This window comes from Macrobrachium rosenbergii, chromosome 30, assembly GCF_040412425.1.
Source record: "Macrobrachium rosenbergii isolate ZJJX-2024 chromosome 30, ASM4041242v1, whole genome shotgun sequence".
NCBI classification, from domain to species: Eukaryota; Metazoa; Arthropoda; class Malacostraca; order Decapoda; family Palaemonidae; genus Macrobrachium; species Macrobrachium rosenbergii.
In genome coordinates, this window is record NC_089770.1 from 10543794 (window position 1) to 10556169 (window position 12376).

At 37.3% G+C, this 12376-nt stretch overlaps 1 protein-coding gene across 1 annotated transcript in view; it reads left to right on the top strand.

Annotated features, from left to right (window-relative positions):
* The window catches only part of LOC136855015 (enolase-phosphatase E1-like), a 150734-nt gene extending 142390 nt beyond the window's left edge, over nt 1-8344 (top strand). Inside the window, exons 4-5 of the transcript XR_010857863.1 lie at nt 7933-8034; nt 8178-8344. The gene's annotated coding sequence lies outside the window, so the exon portion shown is untranslated. The remainder of the gene's footprint in view (nt 1-7932; nt 8035-8177) is intronic.
* Nucleotides 8345-12376: the final 4032 nt, after the last annotated feature.

Here is a 12376-nt window from a genome sequence, read left to right on the forward strand (position 1 = left end):
CTACATGTAATTGTCAAAAGAAAATGCTACATGTAATTGTCAAAAGAAAATGCTACATGTAATAGTCAAAAGAAAGTGCTCCATGTAATTACCAAAAGAAAATGCTATATGTAATTGTCAAAAGAAAATGCTATGTAAATTGTCAAAAGAAAATGCTGTGTAAATGTCAACAGAAAATGCTGTGTAAATGTCAACGGAAAATGCTACATGTAAATGCCAAAAGAAAAATGCTACATGTAAATATCAAAAAAAGATTCTACATATAAATGTCAAAAAAATACATGTAAATGTCCAAAGAAAACTATACATGTAAATGTCAAAAGAAGATACTACATGTAAATGTCAAAAGAAAATGCTACATATAAATGTCCAAAGAAAATGCTCCATGTAAATGTCAAAAGAAGACTACATGTAAATGTCAAAAGAAGACTACATGTAAATGTCCAAAGGAGACACTGCATATAAATGTCCAAGGAAGATGGGACATAAATATCCAAAAAAGACGCTACATGTAAATGTAAAAAGAAAATGCTACGTGTAAATATCAAAAGATGCTACATGTAAATATCCAAAGAAAACACTACATCTAGATGTCAAAAGAAGACGCTACATGTAAATGTCAAAAAAAAAAAAAAAATCCGATACGACACAACCGAATCACACGACTCCAAGTGTCTGTGTCATGGCGGCTTCTCTGTGTTTACTTTCTGAACTTCCGAATGAAGTTAGATTTGCTCCATCTCTGGGCGAGCTTCGCCTATCCCAAGTTGACCTGAAAACGGCGAAGGAAACCTTTCTTCTTGAAGGTAAAAGTTTACGTCGCTGGAACCTTTCTCGCTTCACAAACACACACACACTATACATACATACGTGTGTGAGTGAATTTATTGTAGAATGGGATCTCATTGCTTTCAAAGAAACCTAAACGCTAACACCATGGCTGGCTTTCTTGGAAGGTAGGGTTGAAATAGAATCTAAGATGATTGTGATATTCATAGGAATATTTACTCAAAGGAAAAATCAGACCGGAAAAATTAAAAAACTTCAAAGCAAGGCGGTCTGAGATTTTTGCTGGATGGGAGTTTGTTTTTTTTCCGATTTTCGCTCATTTCGATTTAGAACTACCAAATAAGCCGTTGACATGTATTCGACCCGTTTGTGACGGGTGTGCAATAAGTAGCCGACGCGTGTTTGCAACATGTTTCATTGCAGTATTGACGCACTTAACACCTCCCAACTTTCAGCCTGTATTGTGGGATGAGGTTGCTAGCGCAATCCCCTGCCGCAAGTTGATTATTGTTCAGATTTATTAACCTAACATTTGGGCGTGGGGGGGTGACGGGTGGTGTAGGTGGTTAGGGACCCGGATGGAAAGCTCGAAATGATAAAGAGTAATCATTAGTCCTGTTCGCGTTGGTTTGCTCATTTCTGGAAAGGGAACTTTGGTGCACAGTCTCTCTCTCTCTCTCTCTCTCTCTCTCTCTCTCTCTCTCTCTCTCTCTCTCTCTCATATTTATATATAGTCTTCTCTCTTTATGTCTGTATGTGTGTGAATTATATATATTATATATATATATATATATATATATATATATATATATATATATATATATATATATATATATATATATATAATAGAAAATAGAGAGAGAGAGAGAGAGAGAGAGAGAGAGATTCCATATATGGTTACCATTCTCCAGTAAAAACCACCCTCGCTCCTTTTGTTTGAGTACTTTATATTCGTTATTATTGATTCTGTAGCTTTTGCGTTTTTCCTCACTTCTGTTTCCTCTATTTCTAATGATTCTGTTTATTCGCTACTGTTCAGTCTTCGATGAAGACTATAAGTCCATAGGTCCATCAAACATATCAAACATTGTTCCTCAAAGGTCAGGGAGAACCGAAATATGGAAGTGAGTTCCAAAGCTGGGCAGTAGAAGGAAACAAACGTAATGTCTCGTCGCTGTTTATTTTAGAGGCTCTGTTTGAAGTAGAGTACAGTCAAGACTCGCCCCCACATCCCACCCTTTTTTTTGGACAGCCGAGTAACACCTGTTAATCCACTTCCTCTCACCTTTTTACCAAGTTTCTCCGTTCCTCCATTAAGCTTTTACAGATCTTATTTTTCGTAGTGGCTGCTGCTGCTTACAGTTTGCCTTGAGCAACACACTGTAGACGGTGCTGAAGGCCCTTTGCAACATACTCTCGCACTCGGGTGCATCGCTTTCTTCCTTCTGCTCAGATGTCCAACTTCTTTAACTTTAAATTTCCCTAATATTCATTGTGATCTCGTTAAACCAATAATAATAATAATAATAATAATAATAATAATAGACCTATAGACCTCTGTTTGATAAGGACGGTTACCGTTTTCCAGTTGCATAAGCTTTTGAATAAGTAAATGAATCAAGTTCATAATTCATTGATGAATTGATAGACAAATAAGTGATTGAATAAATAGATTTCCCATTAAAGGTTGGGTCATCCCCAGTGACTGCTGGGTAAGCGAAAGGAGAAGCCGTTGGTTTTGTTGTTTTAGCTGTTGCTGTTGTTTTGTTGCGCTTATTGTTGTTTGGTTGTAGGTGTTGCTGTTACAGTTGTTGTTTTGTTGTAGATGTTACTGTTGCAATTTTGTTGTTTTGCTTTAGATGTTGCTGGTGCAGTTGTTGTAATGGTTTTTGTTTTGTTGTAGATGTTGCTGGTACAGTTGTTATAAGTGTGGTGTTGTAGATTTCCCGTTACAGTTGTTGTAATTGTTGTTGTTTGGTTGTAGATGTTGCTGGTACAATTGTTGTTTTTGTTGTTGTGTTGCTGGTACAGTTGTTGTAATTGTTGTTTTGTTGTAGATGTTGCTGGTACAATTGTTGTTTTTGTTGTTGTGTTGCTGGTACAGTTGTTGTAATTGTTGTTTTGTTGTAGATGTTGCTGTTATGGTTGTTATACTTGTTGTTTTGTTGTAGGTGCTGTAATTGTTGTAGATGTTGCTGTTACAGTTGGTGTAATTGTTGTTGTTTTTAGTTGATGTTGCTGTTACTGCTGTTATTGTAATTGTTGTTGTTTTGTTGTAGATGTTGCTGGTACAGTTGTTGTTGTTTTGTTGTATATGTTGCTGTTATAGTTGTTGTAAATGTTGTTGTTTTGTTGTAGATGTTGCTGTTACAGTTGTTGTAATTGTTGTTGTTTTGTTGTAGATGTTGCTGGCACAGTTGTTGTAATTGTTGTTGCTTTGTTGTAGATGCTGTAATTGTTTTTGTTGTAGATGTTGCTGTTACAGTTGTTGTAATTGTTGTTTTTGTTGTAGATGTTGCTGTTACTGTTGTTGTAATTGTTGTTGTTTGGTTGTAGATGTTGCTGTTACAGTTGTAATTGTTGTTGTTTTGTTGTAGATGTTGCTGGTACAGTTGTTGCAATTATTGTTGTTTGGTTGTAGACGTTGCTGTAATTGTTGCGCTAATGTTGTTTTGTTTTTGTAGTTGTTTTCGTTTCCAAATTGTAAGAGCACCTTGTTATACATGTTTCCAGTTATATACATAAACATCGCTTTTATTCTGTTTTTTAAAACCTCTCTCTTTCTCTCTCTCTCTCCTTTGTGCCCCAGAACCAAAGGGATTATTATTATTATTATTATTATTAAGTAGTTTAACCAGACCGCTGAGCTAATTTATTTAGCTCCAACAGGGCTGACCCGAAGGATTAATCTCTATTCATAATAAAATATAGATTTTATTTATTAAAACAGATTTTTAATAATGTTATAATTGGATTAACAGGAAATTATGGAGATTCTGGCAAATTTCTGTATTTTATTTGTTTCCAAAACCGGATACGCGTTGTCGAATATATTTTGGACATTCGCGCAAAAGAAAATGTTCGACTGTTAGTTTTAGGGTGAGCACATGTCATCGACATGTAGGCAACTTACCGTACACACACCACAATAAGGTTAAGTATAAGTCAATGAACTAATGGTAGGTTAGGTTACCATTTGCCAAAGATTTGTTCTCCACTTATAGCCGTTGTCTTGTTTTCAACATGTTTTTGATGTGTTTGCGATAAGTTACCGACTTGTTTGTGATGTGTTGGCGATAAGTTACCGACATGTTTGTGATGTGTTGGCGATAAGTTACCGACATGTTTGTGATTTGTTGGCCATAAGTTACCGACATGTTTGTGATTTGTTGGCTATAAATTAGACATGTTTGTGATGTGTTGGCGATAAGTTACCGACACGTTTGTGATGTGTTGCCGATAAGTTACCGACATGTTTGTGATTGGTTGGCTATAAGTTAAAAATGTTTGTGATGTGTTGGCAATTAGGTACCAACATGTTACTGACATGTCTGTGATGTCTTGACTATAAGTTACCGACATGTTTGTGATGTCTTGGCTATAAGTTACCGACATGTTTGTTGTAGGGTGGACGTACTCTCACTCTACATTCTGTAAATACAGGGATTGAGTCATGCGCGTATTCATCAAATCTTCATGAGTCAAGTGAGGTTACCAATTCGTTCTTTTTAGTCTTGTTCTCGTAATTTGTAACTGATGTTTATTATTCCACATATTCTGCCGTTTACTGATGACAGTTGGTTATAGGGATGTTTATGACCACTAATAGGAACAGCTACATACGATTTTGTCTTGCTATTTTTGCTAGCAGGTTTACCGGTTTTTTCATGTTCTTTAAAGCCAGCATGGGCAGGAAACCATCTTATTTTAAAATTAGTAACATCGTAATGTGAAGTGGAATGAGGAACATAAGAATAGGAATGCCTCGACGTGGTAGTCTTCGTCTCTCTCTCTCTCTCTCTCTCTCTCTCTCTCTCTCTCTCTCTCTCTCTCTCTCAACCGACGATTGTACTCTGCCGTGTTGACCAAAGTTACTATCAGTGTAAACGACCATATACGTCTTCTTTGGGTTGATTAACCATTCATAAGAGAGAAAGAGCGATGGATATGCAGAGTGAGAGGTACCCCATCTCTCTCTCTCTCTCTCTCTCTCTCTCTCTCTCTCTCTATATATATATATATATATATATATATATATATATATATATATATTTATATAGATTATATATATTATATATTACATATATATATATACATATATATATATGTATATATATATATATATATATATATATATATATATATATATATATATATAGAGAAAAGAGAGAGAGAGAGAGAGAGAGAGAAAGAGAGAGATGCTTAAAATGCAAGATTATCTTTCTGCGAAAGTGAGGCGTAGAGACAAGGAGAGATCCAAATCAGTGTTTTCCCATCATCCATAACTCCTCCTCCTCCTCCCCCGCCTTCTTCTTCCTCATGACAAGGAAATCCCTCCGAGCAGAGAGGAGTTCCCAAGGCAGCAGCAACAGATGACGTCAGCGACCTCGACGATGACGTCACTGAGCCGAAACGTTTCGCTAACAAATATTATATAGTTGTTGCTGCGTCGTGCGCATTAACTGGGTGGCCAGGAGCCAAGAATCTGGAGCGGAGGACTCTCTCTCTCTCTCTCTCTCTCTCTCTCTCTCTCTCTCGTCTAACACCATCTTGACCTCTAACTTCATTAGTAAAATGAAGTTTAGTTTAGACTTCAGTTTAACTGTTATTTAGCAGAGAAAAAATATTGCCCATTACAAGGTGCCCAAAAGCCTACTTTTGTTATGGCGTCTTATTAATAAGGAGCTATAATAATAATCATTCTTCACACTATGCTCTTCAATAACCTTGACAATTTCGAAGATCAGATTCCCAAACTAGAAAGGAAATAGGTCCAAATTATGAGAACGAAAGTCCTAAAGGGCCGCCTATGTCGCTGCTGGTCATCACCCCAACCCCCCCTTCACTTCCTTCCACCTCCCCACTCAGCAAAGTACTGGGAAGATTAAAATGTCCCAGTAAAACTCATCCAGTGGGTTATTTTCACATTCTGGTCAATACGCATCGTCGTGAGGACTCTTCCGCCTGTCTGAGATCTCCCTTTGTCTGACAGGTTCATTCTTTTGAAGATTTTATTAGGTAGAAAAGATTTCAGTGTTCCTGAAATACTTTATTATTATTATTATTATTATTATTATTATTATTATTATTATTATTATTATTATTAATTAATTAATTAATGTCAGGTATTACATCCCTGTCTCCGTTGAATCAGCGTTCTGTACTTGTTAAGCTTAAGTTAAATTGCATCTATTATCTCATATGTACAGCATTAAACCTAAAACCTTTCCAGTCGGTGTCTGCATAGAAAGACAAGACATCGCTTTACTTTTTTTTATTCGAGGACGAACCCCATGTGCTGCTTCATACGCCTACACAAAAAGGCTCATGAAAAGCCTGTCAAACCCCCTACACAAAGTACACCATTGTATTCTATTCCTACAAGCACTTACGCTCGAGTAACTGTTCTTCATTAGAGGGGTGGATAGAGCTCTTGGCTAGCACGCTGTTGGCTCAGCGTTTGACTCTCCGACTGGCCAATGAAGAATTAGAGGAATTTATTTCTGGTGATAGAAATTCATTTCTTGTCATATGTGGTTCGGAGTCACAGTAAGCTGTGAGGTCCCGTTGCTAGTAACTAGTTGGTTCTTAGCCGCGTAAAATAAATCTAATCCTTCAGGCCAGCCCCTAGGAGAGCTGGTAATCAGCTCAGCGGTCTGGTTAAACTAAGATATACTTAACTTTTTCTCCAGTAACTCTGTTCAGATCATCCATCCAGCCACTTCTAAATCTTCCTCTCTGCCTTCCTCGTAAAAGCTTCAGAACTCATCCCCCACCACACTTTCAGCTATCGCCTTCCATTTTCCCCGCATGACCAAACCATCTAGAGCACTGATCATTGTTTTCCTCTCCGTTTGAGTAATTAAGCTTCAGCCTTTTCTCTCTCGGTCGCTCTCAGCGTCCACCGTGAAAGCAGAGTTTATCACTTGTTTACATATTTTCTCGTCTCTGGGATGACATAATGTGAGGATTCCCAGCTTCTCGTTTGTTGATTCTTAGAACTCATTTTGGATAACCCTGGCTGAGAAGTATTAAATTTAGGCCATTCTTGGCGCTTACAGAATGTATTTGTGTGTGTGTGTGTGTGTGTGTGTGTGTGAGAGAGAGAGAGAGAGAGAGAGAGAGAGAGAGAGAGAGAGAGTTAGTTTGTTTCAATGGTGTAAAAGTGAGTGACATTGATTTTTTGGAAAAATATACACCACTTCAAGTTAACATGGAAGTTTATTTATTTTTTTATTACGTATGTAATGACCTCCAAATTATATTATATATAATATATATATATATATATATATATATATATATATATATATATATATATATATATATATAAACGTATATGTAAATATGAATATGTATATATATACGAGTATGTGTATGTATGTATGTATGTATGTATGTATGTATGTATGTATGTATGTATTTATATATATAATCATGCAGAACTAAACATAGCGCTAAAATTCCTTCGAACCTTCGTTCTTGTCCCAACAATAAAAGGAAAAAGGAATGGAAAAGAACTTATTGTAATCTGACCAGACGTTTTTTCAAGGTCATAATTAGCTCTCGATCACAACTGCCGCTACGTTTGCTACTTACCGCTACTCGGGTGGATTGCTACTTGTTGGTGGCGATTACTGTAATGCGATTGTTATTAGTAATAACGTTAATAACACTCTATGATGTCTTTGTTTATCAGGTGTTAAAGGCATTGTAGCGATACCGGTTTTTTCAAACCCCGCCCCCCATCATTTCGCATAGTCCTAGTCCCGACTCCTCAATATATTATCTGTTAATATCTTGACGTCAAAATGAACACTAGGATACATACTTACACTATCTGTTATTGTCATCTTGACGTCAGAATGAACACTGGGATATATAATTATCGGCATTGTCATTCTTTTTTATTTTTGACTTCAGGAAAATTTGATCAGAGCGGGAATAAAGATACGATGATTGAGCAGTTTCAAGGATGAAGAGTTGCCACGTCTGTTGAGTTTCTTATGATCTTCCCGTTAAAACGTATGCGCCTTCTCATCACTTTGTATCATCTAAATCAAATGATCTTTTGTTGATATTACTTCATAAAGTCCAATTTACCTTCTTTTTCCGAGTGATTTCGCCTGTAATGAAACGAAATAAATAGTTTCGTCTGTTACCGATAGGTATGTCAAGATATGGCAACGCTGCAGAACAGCCAGGATTACTCCACTATCTCCATCCTGTTTGTAGTCTAAACGCCATCATTCCCAAAAGTCGAATCGGCAGAATCTTGTTCATATGAATAAAATTTCCTCTGGAAAGAAAGACGTCCGTAAGTATTCATAAAAAGAAACAGTAAAATCCCAGGGTTGTGTCCCCTCTGACATGACGACGCTAACGGGCCCAGAGAGTGGGAACTCCACCAATCAAACGGTTTTTCCTCTTCTCTCTCCTTCTTCAGTTTTAATTCCCTTGGCTCCACATTTATGCACACGCACACAAACTGCTGCTTGCAGCAACTGTAAACACTTAAACTTCATTATACACTAGGAGAGCGGAATTTCCAAACTTGTTGCATTAAGGCTGTTCCGTGATTTTTTATATTCTTTAGTCATTTCAGATGATTTACATGCTTGGAGAGAGAGAGAGAGAGAGAGAGAGAGAGAGAGAGAGAGAGAGAGAGAGAGAGAGGGGGGGGGAGCACAACTGCGTACGTTTTTTTTTGCATTTATAAATACCCTTAATCAACTTCGTTGCCATAGGCCTATAACGAGCACTATTAATTTTTATTGCGTTATTGTGTGCTTAATGTTATATGTTCTTGATAAATTTTAATTTTAATGCTAAATTCTCACAGACGTTCAGTCTGTAAGTTATATAATGGTATTAATTTTTATTGTATTTGCAGTCACTAGATGTAACTGGTTGTTCAACATTCAGTAGAAATTCAATTTTTTCTTTATAATACTTCAAACTTGATGGTATTTTAACTTGAAATTTTATAATCGACTAATATAATTATCGTTAATCCTGGAGTTTACTAATCTTAGTTTTCTATCTTTAACAGAAAGGAATCAACAAACGCATAGATAATGTTACAATGTGAATTTAGTTCATTATACAAATTAAGATTTCATCGGGTAAATAGTCCGTGTGCTCCAAATTACAAATCTGATTATTTATATCTTTGCAGAAGATATGCGTCCGTAACATTTTAAATGATTGTAGGTTTGGAAGGCTGGCAGCTCTTAGGCCGAGTCCGCCACTGAGGATTGCACTGTTAGTCTTTTTTTTTTTTTAACAAATAAAGAGATTACACATTACCATGTGTTTTAAGAATAGAGGAAAAATGGAAGCAAAAGGCGAATTCAAAAGTAAGACAAAGAATTTTGGCAAGAAAAAATCATGCGAAGGCAGTATTAAATCTCCGGTACCTAAAAATTTTTAGTCAGGTTGGTATGGATTGGAAAAAGTTAGCTCTTCCACGAGTATACAGTGTGTGTTACGGATGATTTTAATAAATTAGCAATAATTGTGACCAGTTCGAAAGTTGTCACGTTAACTGGTACATATTCGGCATGCTTAAACTGTATTTGTATTAAACTGCATCATCAAAGTTGGACTGCATATGACAGTAGTGACCTTATGTTACTAGACACCCATAGCCGTTTTTATAAAAAAATCTAGTGACAATTTTAACGATATTACGATTATGACAGGTAATAATATTAATACAGATAGTATTTACAATGATAATATATACTAAGAATAATAATAAAATAGCTCGCTTAAAAATATATCATCTTTGTCGCACAGCTTGAAAATAGCCCATACAAATCTGGTGCCACCATTAAGGGTTGCCCAATGAGCCAATGTTGACAGACCAGTCAGGTTCTACGGCCTAATGCTTCCTGGATACATTCATAACGTGCAGCTAAGTCCAGGCAGAGACCTAATATTAGAGGGCCGTAGGTTGGTCATATGGTAGGAATTGCGGTATGGTCATGGATTAGGTGTTGGTGTCCACGAGTATTTTTTGGTTGACCAAACGGCTCTTCGTCAGGGCATGAAGGACACGGTTGTAACGGACACTATAAAAGTCTAGCGGCTCACTAAGAGCAAACTGGCAACTCGTGTGTTTAAATCGCGCGGGAAAGGATGTTTTGTTTATTTGTTAATCCTTTCGCAATGGTCAGTTTTTTCTTCACATCCTTCGCCGTGATATGGGGCTAGTGCTTTATTTCGAAATTCCCGTGTACACTTGAGCTCTTTGTTGAGAGCAAACAAAACTAAATATCACCACACTCCAGGCTGACAGCTTTTTTCTGTTGTGGCGGGCGGGAAACGATAACTAGTGAATTAATCATTACGTGAAATGTTCTACACTAGACATTTAGATATGAACTGTTGGTGAACAGCGAAGATCAAGAGAGTCTTGTTTGAGCAAAAAATTTTTATTGCTACCATCTTGTGCTTGTCGTAACGTCAATGGGGTGATATAATTATTAATATAAGTGATACCCTTAATATTTTGTTTGGCAGTTCGTTACTTACCTCCCCCTCCCACCCCCCCACCCCACACACACACACACACACACACACACACATATATATATATATATATATATATATATATATATATATATATATATATATATATATATATATATATATAATATATATATATATATTTATTGGTTACGATTCATCTCTAAATAGACTTTTTTTAAAACATGAACTTAGTCTGACAACAAAAGATGCATACATTCAAATGAATGTTGAAGTAGACTTATAACTAATAAATAAACGAAGGTATACTGGAACTCAGTTACTTCAAATTTCACATTTAGATTTTGTTGCTCATGTCTAGAAGTCTGTTAGTTTTGAAATCAAATTCCATTGAATAAGGATATGTACACGATTGCTGTTTGAATGTTATCAGGATTCACACACGTTCAGAGGCTCTGCAAACCTTACGCTCGATGCTGCATTGGGAAGGTTCGGTGTAATGTCACTTTTATTCACTTTTTCCTATGATATTTTTCAGTAAATGTTTCAGTACTGAGTAGTCCGCACTATTGTCTTGCTAAATTATTCTTGCATTTGATATCTTAGGCCTGTGGGATTACGATAATGGCATGAGAAAAAGAAAAACTGTTAGACCAAACAAGATGGCACTCTCACGTACTAGTCTCCAAAGGGTTATGAGAAGGACATGTCCAAGCCCACCTCCCTTTTATCATTATCTCATCTACTTTTGGCAATCCCATGATTTCCCTTGTGGTATCATTTCTAACTCTGTCCTGCCAACTGACTCCTAATGTTGTTCTTAAAGGTATATTCTCGATATGACAAAATCTTCTAGACCTAACTTCATTGGCATACCAAAAGTCATGGTATAGAAAGTCAGGAAACCGGTCTCACTTCTAAATTCATGCGTAGAACCAAACGCAACCACCTGCCCTCTCTCTCTCTCTCTCTCTCTCTCTCTCTCTCTCTCTCTCTCTCTCTCTCTCTCTCTCTCTCTCTCGTTATTTGCCACGTGTTCGTTTCGATAGACCACCGAACATTCCATTTTGAGAATATTCGCAGCTCTCAGATCTTGCTGCAAAGCTTTTTGTGGAAGCCGGGTGAAATTATAAAGGATCGCCCGCAGTACCCACACGTCAGTTCGGGGCGCTGAGGTCTCGGATTTTAGCGCCCAGAGGGTCATTCATACCGGTTTAGGCCGAGCAACCTGATATAACCTCATAACCCCACGTTATCCGCCTGCGCCATTTGCACATATTATCTGATGCTCTCGGGGAAAAGAGAGTGAGAGAGAAGGAGAAAGAAGAGAGAGAGAGAGAGAGAGCTGTTATGATTAATGATGGCCTTTCTGCGGAGGTCAGCTTCTGAAAGAGCCAACTGCGTTCCAGTTACATTTGTTTCCAAGTGAGGTAATCCGAGAGAGAGAGAGAGAGAGAGAAAGCATTAATGATTAGTGACAGCTTTGCTGTGGAAGTAAGCAAGGTCTAGACTCTCTCTAGACCTTGGAAGTCGGCTTCAGCTTCTGAAAGAGCCGGAAGCAACTGCGTTCCAGGCATATTTATCACTGAGTGATATAATCCCTGGAACGCATGAAGACAATCTCGGCTCCCTGCCACTACTCACAAAAATGAAGTGAATTAAAAAAAAAAGAATAATCATTAGCCGGGAGGGAAGGAGGAGGTGGGGAGGGGTGGGGTCGGGTGTGGGAGCTCCGTTCACTCTCGTTTATATTCACACTGAAGCGTTTGCATGCAGATGTGCTCTGCCGTAGCTCTGCAAGTGAAAAAAGATGAACCAGTTTAAAAGGGCTTCGGGCTCTCAGCACGCTGGTGAATATAAGTCCTGAGGTCTT